At 48.0% G+C, this 5,311-nt stretch overlaps 1 non-coding gene across 1 annotated transcript; it reads left to right on the top strand.

Moving 5' to 3' along the window:
* Positions 1–321: 321 nt before the first annotated feature.
* Positions 322–396, top strand: trnac-gca (transfer RNA cysteine (anticodon GCA)). The gene has a single exon. It is a non-coding gene; the product is annotated as a tRNA-Cys (tRNA).
* Positions 397–5,311: the final 4,915 nt, after the last annotated feature.

Raw genomic sequence — 5,311 nt, 5'->3', positions numbered from 1 at the left:
GTTTCCTCGACACTTCCCGCTCCTCACTTAAGCTGCACCGGTGAAACACTACTGGTAACCGGCACCCAGACCAGTTGCGCAGGAGTTTACTTTCAGAAATCTATACAGGCTTTGTCCTGTCTTGTCATGTGCCTGCAGGTACTCCGTAATCTCATCCCTAACATCGATTCCGACAACTTCCCAACCACTGATAACTGGCTAACAGGCCTTTTTAAATAGTGAAATAACGTTTGCAATTTTTCTGTCATCCGGTACGCCAGAATCTATGGATTCTTGAAAGATTATTGTTAATGCCTCCACAATCTGTAGAATTAAAAATGTGGGGGTATAGCTCAGTGGTAAAGTATCTGACTGCAGATCAAGAGGTCCCTGGTTCAAATCCAGGTGCCCCGTTCAAAAATAAACAAAAGTGACCACAGCGATGATATAGAATGTAATTTCATTTATTGAAGATTAATTGCGCTAATGTGAGGTGCTAAATTTTGCTTGGACTGATCAAAATAGGCCACACATGGTAAATGGTAGGACACTGAGGAATGCAGTAGAACAAAGTGATCTAGGAATAATGATGCATAGTTCCCTGAAGGTGGCATTTCATGTGGATAGGTTGGTGAAGAAAGCTTTTTCTATGCTGGCCTTTATAAATTAGAGAATTGAGCATATTGAGAATTGAGATGTAATGTTAAAATTGTACAAGACATTGGTGAGGCCAAATTTGGAGTATTGTGTACAGTTCTGGTCACCGAATTATAGGAAAGATGTCAACAAAATAGAGAGAGTACAAAGGGCATTTACTAGAATGTTAGCTGGGTTTCAGCGCCTAAGTTACCGAGAAAGGTTGAACAAGTTAGGTCTTTATTTGTTGAAGCGTAGAAGGTTGAGGGAGGCCTTGATAGAGGTATTTAAAATTATGAGGGGGATAGATAGAGTTGACGTGGATGGGCTTTTCCCATTGAGAGTAGGGGAGATTCAACCAAGAGGACATGAGGAGAGTAAAGCGGCAAAAGTTTAGGGGTAACACGAGGGGGATCTTCTTTATCAAAGAGTGGTAACTGTGTAGATCGTGCTTCCAGTAGAAGTGGTAGAGGCAGGTTCGATATAGTCCTTTAAAAAATGGATAGGTATATGGACAGGAAAGGAGTGGAGGGTTATTGGCTGAGTGCAGGTCGGTGGGATGAGGTGAGAGTACCCGTTCGGCACGGATTAGAAGGGCCCGGATGGCCTGTACCCGTGCTGTAATTGTTATATGGTTATATGGTTATTCTCTCCCGCTACTTTCGTCAGAACCTGAGGGAGCATTCCATCAGGTCCAGGAGATATTTCGACCCTCAGAGCAGTTAGCTTCCTGAGCACCTTCTCAGTCGTAATTTTTCCTGCTCAAATTTCACTTCCCTGGCACTCCTGAATGTCCGGTATAGGGCAGACGTCTTCCACTGTGAACACTGATGCAAAATACGCATTCAGTTCGTTCCTCTATCATCTCTGCATCTCTCATTGCAATATCTCCCGCGTCATTTTCTATTAATCCAATATCGACCCTCGAATCTCTTTTACCCTTAATGTACTTAAAACAGATTAGTATCTTCATTGATATTAATCACCAGCTTCCTCTTGTAATTCATCTTTTCCTTCCAAATGACCTTCTTTGTTTACTTCCGCAGGTTCTTAAAAGCTCCCCAATGTTTTATCTTTCCAATAGCTGTGGTTTCCTTTTACGTCCCCTCTTTTGCTTTTACTTCGGCTCTGACTTCACTTGTCAGCCACCGTAGTGTCCTTCCTCCCTTTAAAAATGTATCATTATTTTTCTTTCCTGCAAATGTCCCTTTCCAGTCAACTTCGGCCAGTTTCCCTCCCATGCCGTTGTAATTTCCTTTATTCCACTGACATACCGACACATTGGATTTTATTTTTCCTTCTCAAATATCAATATGAACTTGATAATAATGTGATCTCTGTTCCCTCAGGCTCCTTTAACCTTCAGCTCTCATACCAGCTCCGATCATTGCACAACACCCAAACCAGTACAGCCGATCCGCTAGTGGGCTGAACAACAAGCTGTTGTAAAAAGCCATCCCTTAAACATCCCGCAAATTCTCTCTCTTGTAGTCCAGTAGTGACGTGCTTTTTCCAATCCGCTTTCATGTTAATATTTCCGATGATTATCATGACATTGCCTTTCTGACGCGCATCTTCTATCTCCTGCTGTAATTGGTAAACCAACAGGCTGTTTGGAGGCCTGTGAATAACTGCCATTAGGGTCCCTTTACCCGTCATTTCTTAACTCAACCCGTGGAGACTCTACACCTTCCCATCCAATCGTATATCCTTGGACGTTCAGCTCCCGATGGCAGCCATCCCTTAGCCAAGTTTCAGAGATAGCCACAACTTCATATTTGCCAAACTGCAGCTGAATTTTCAGATCGTCCATTTTATTCCTTATGCTGCGTGCACTCATCCTACTTAACGGCGACCTGTTCAAGCATATCAGCCTGTTCTAGTTTGCTCACTTTTGTCAAGGTCTTTCTGAATCGTGAATACTGAGAGAAAGTATTCATTAATGACCTTTCCTACCTCTCCGAAACTAGGCCCATGTTTCCTCTGTTATTCCTGATCGGTCCTGTCGTGACACATGTAATCCTTCAGTTCCCACATATGTGGGAAACGCCATGGGTATTTCATCCACTTCTTAGCGATATTTTAACCCTTTCTGATCGTAGATTCCTTTCCCTCTAACTGTAGGAATGCGTTGCCCAGCGCATCTGTGCCGCCGGCTCTCCGCACTCACCCGGCCAAGCACTGCCGCTTTCTGAGATCGGTTCTCTGCTGACCAAAACAATCCCGTCAATAAAGTGACAGCGGTTGCACTGAGGAACGTTCTCCTCACCTCTCTCTGTTTCACCTTTCAGTAACGAGGTCTGGTTCGTTGCCACTGGCGAAATGGATTGCCCACTCATGTGAGGACGAGCCCTGGATCGCCCGCCTTGCTTCGTATCAATCACCGCTTTCGGCACGCTCTCCACTAACAACGTGTTCCCATACCGCTATTCAGTAATCACAGCAATGGCCTGTTCACCCAGCCTGGCCTCGGCACCCTGTAACCAACACGTGACGGATCATCACCCACTCTCACAGTAACCGCAATGTGGCGAGATTAGGAGCCCAGTTCCCGGACTTCCGGCCACCATGGTCCTCCACTGACCCAGGAACATCGGACCGCGCTGATAAGGGAAGCAGCCCTGAGAAAACTGTGCCCATGTCGGGAACAGACAGTTGTGTCCTGTCCCGGGGTCTTTTGCATCCCTGGTGCAAATGTGAGATCCGGAACACATTATAAACCCCGTGCCATGCAGGTTGACGCGTAGGGTCTTGAGGGATGTTTGTGTCTCCTCGGTGAACTCAACTGGGGAAGATGAAGGCCGCTGGTCAATTCTGTCTCACCGCCCGGGTTGTCGGCGCTGGAGCGGTGCACACACTGGGCAGAACGGGCAGCGGGTGTTCGATGTGATCTACCGCTGTCTCTATAAAACTACAATAATTCTCCTGTGCTCTGATTATGGGAAAGGGTTACAGTTTTCCGGTGTTCACATTCTCTGGTATCGGTACTGACTATACACTATCCCGCTGATCGCCGCCCCGCCGTAGTACAACCGTTACTCCATCCAGCTGCATGACTCAATAAAGCTGACGCTGTTTGCATTAAACTGGTCTCCGTCTCTTGACAAAACCTCGCTGTATTCGGTACCGGCGAGCCTTTGGGACTGTCCGTGAAGCCCCACCGAGCGCATAGAGTAGCCTGCTCTCAGAGCAGACAATGCAGTGGCCTGAATCAGCCCATCCCAATTCCCTCCCAACGCCTAGTCACTCTGAGGCAGCTGTCAGCTGCTGGTGAAGCCGCTTGGGGAGTGGGAGTGTGGGAATGCACAGACACACCGACGCAGATAATGTCACCAGTGGGATTTCTCTCAAGGGCCCGATGGGCTAAACAAACTCCCCTCATGATGATATCACCTGCCGTGGCAATACTCTGGTCTGAAGGGATGGCTGAGGTGGGCAGAGTGCAGGTGTATATTAGCCGGGTAACGGACAGGGCCTCCCCCATTCCGGGGCAAGCGGCTTTCCTACGCTCCTCCCCCACCAGTCCCAGGGCTATAAATCACCACTGGGCCAGACTCCGAACCCGTCTCACTGGGAGACAGTAACACTAGGGATGGAGGACGGGGCCGGTGGGTGTTTGGGACTCAGGGTCATTAATGTTCACTGTGGAGAGAGGAGCATTCACTGCGGGACAAGGAGAAGAAGGCTGAGAGTGAGGGCGGGAGGCGGGGATAAATGACTGCTCGGGGAGAGAAATGGGTTGGGGCCAAAGTAAGGGTGAATGCTCGGAAATGTGATCAGTAAAGGTTGCGTGGTGAGGGGGTGGTAGAGGTACCTATGGAGTGATTGGGGGGTATGGGGGGGGGCGTTTTGAGAACCGGTTAGCGAGCGTATAGGGAGGAAGTGCCGTGTTGTTGTCGGTGGGAAGTGGGGGGATAGAGGTGGCTATGGAGGTGATGGCGTTCGGAGAGACGGATCAGCGAAGGGTCAGGGGGAGAGCAGCGTGGGGTTGACGAAGGAGAGGGGAGTTGGAGGTGAATATTCGGAGAGTGTCATGCGGTTGAAGGTGGGGAGATCAGAATCAGAACTAGTCTTAATATCACAGTCCTATGTCTGGAATTTATTGTTTTCCGGCAGTAGTTCAGTAAAATAAATCCTGAAATGTTTTCCTAAATTAAGTGTTTTAAGGTAAATATGTAGTTCTTAAACAGGGAGTAATTAGTGAGGTAGTTTTGAGGGGTTCGTTGTCCACTTAGAAATCTGGTGCTGAAGGGAAATAAACTATCCCTGAAACTGGGAATGTGGTTCTTCAGACTCCGTCAATTTCTCATTGAGAGTGGCAATGAGAAGAGGGTATGAACGGGACTGAATACCCTTAATGACGGATGTCCCATTTCTAATCATCTCTCTTCGATGCCGGAGAGGCTGTTTCCCGTGATGCACTCGGCTGAGATGTCTGCAGCTTTTTTTTTATTATTTTCTGTGGAAGAGATAGAAGTTCGGCCGGGTGATCATTGAAAGATTCAGGGCGGAGTTGCGGATTTGGGAGATTGACCGCCCGTTAGCACAGTGAGGAGCGCGGAAGTCAGACGCAGACTGTGACCCTCAGTATACCGATATCCCGGCCCGGCCTGTTCTCCCAGAGCTCACAGTAGATCTCAGCAGAGGATGCCGCTCCAAGCAGCCCCAGCATTCTCTGCGACGATGGGTATTCAAA

Source organism: Hemitrygon akajei, unplaced genomic scaffold (genome assembly GCF_048418815.1).
Source record: "Hemitrygon akajei unplaced genomic scaffold, sHemAka1.3 Scf000093, whole genome shotgun sequence".
NCBI lineage: Eukaryota > Metazoa > Chordata > Chondrichthyes > Myliobatiformes > Dasyatidae > Hemitrygon > Hemitrygon akajei.
Note: the sequence above shows the minus strand (reverse complement) of the source record. Positions and strands in the feature narration are given on the sequence as shown.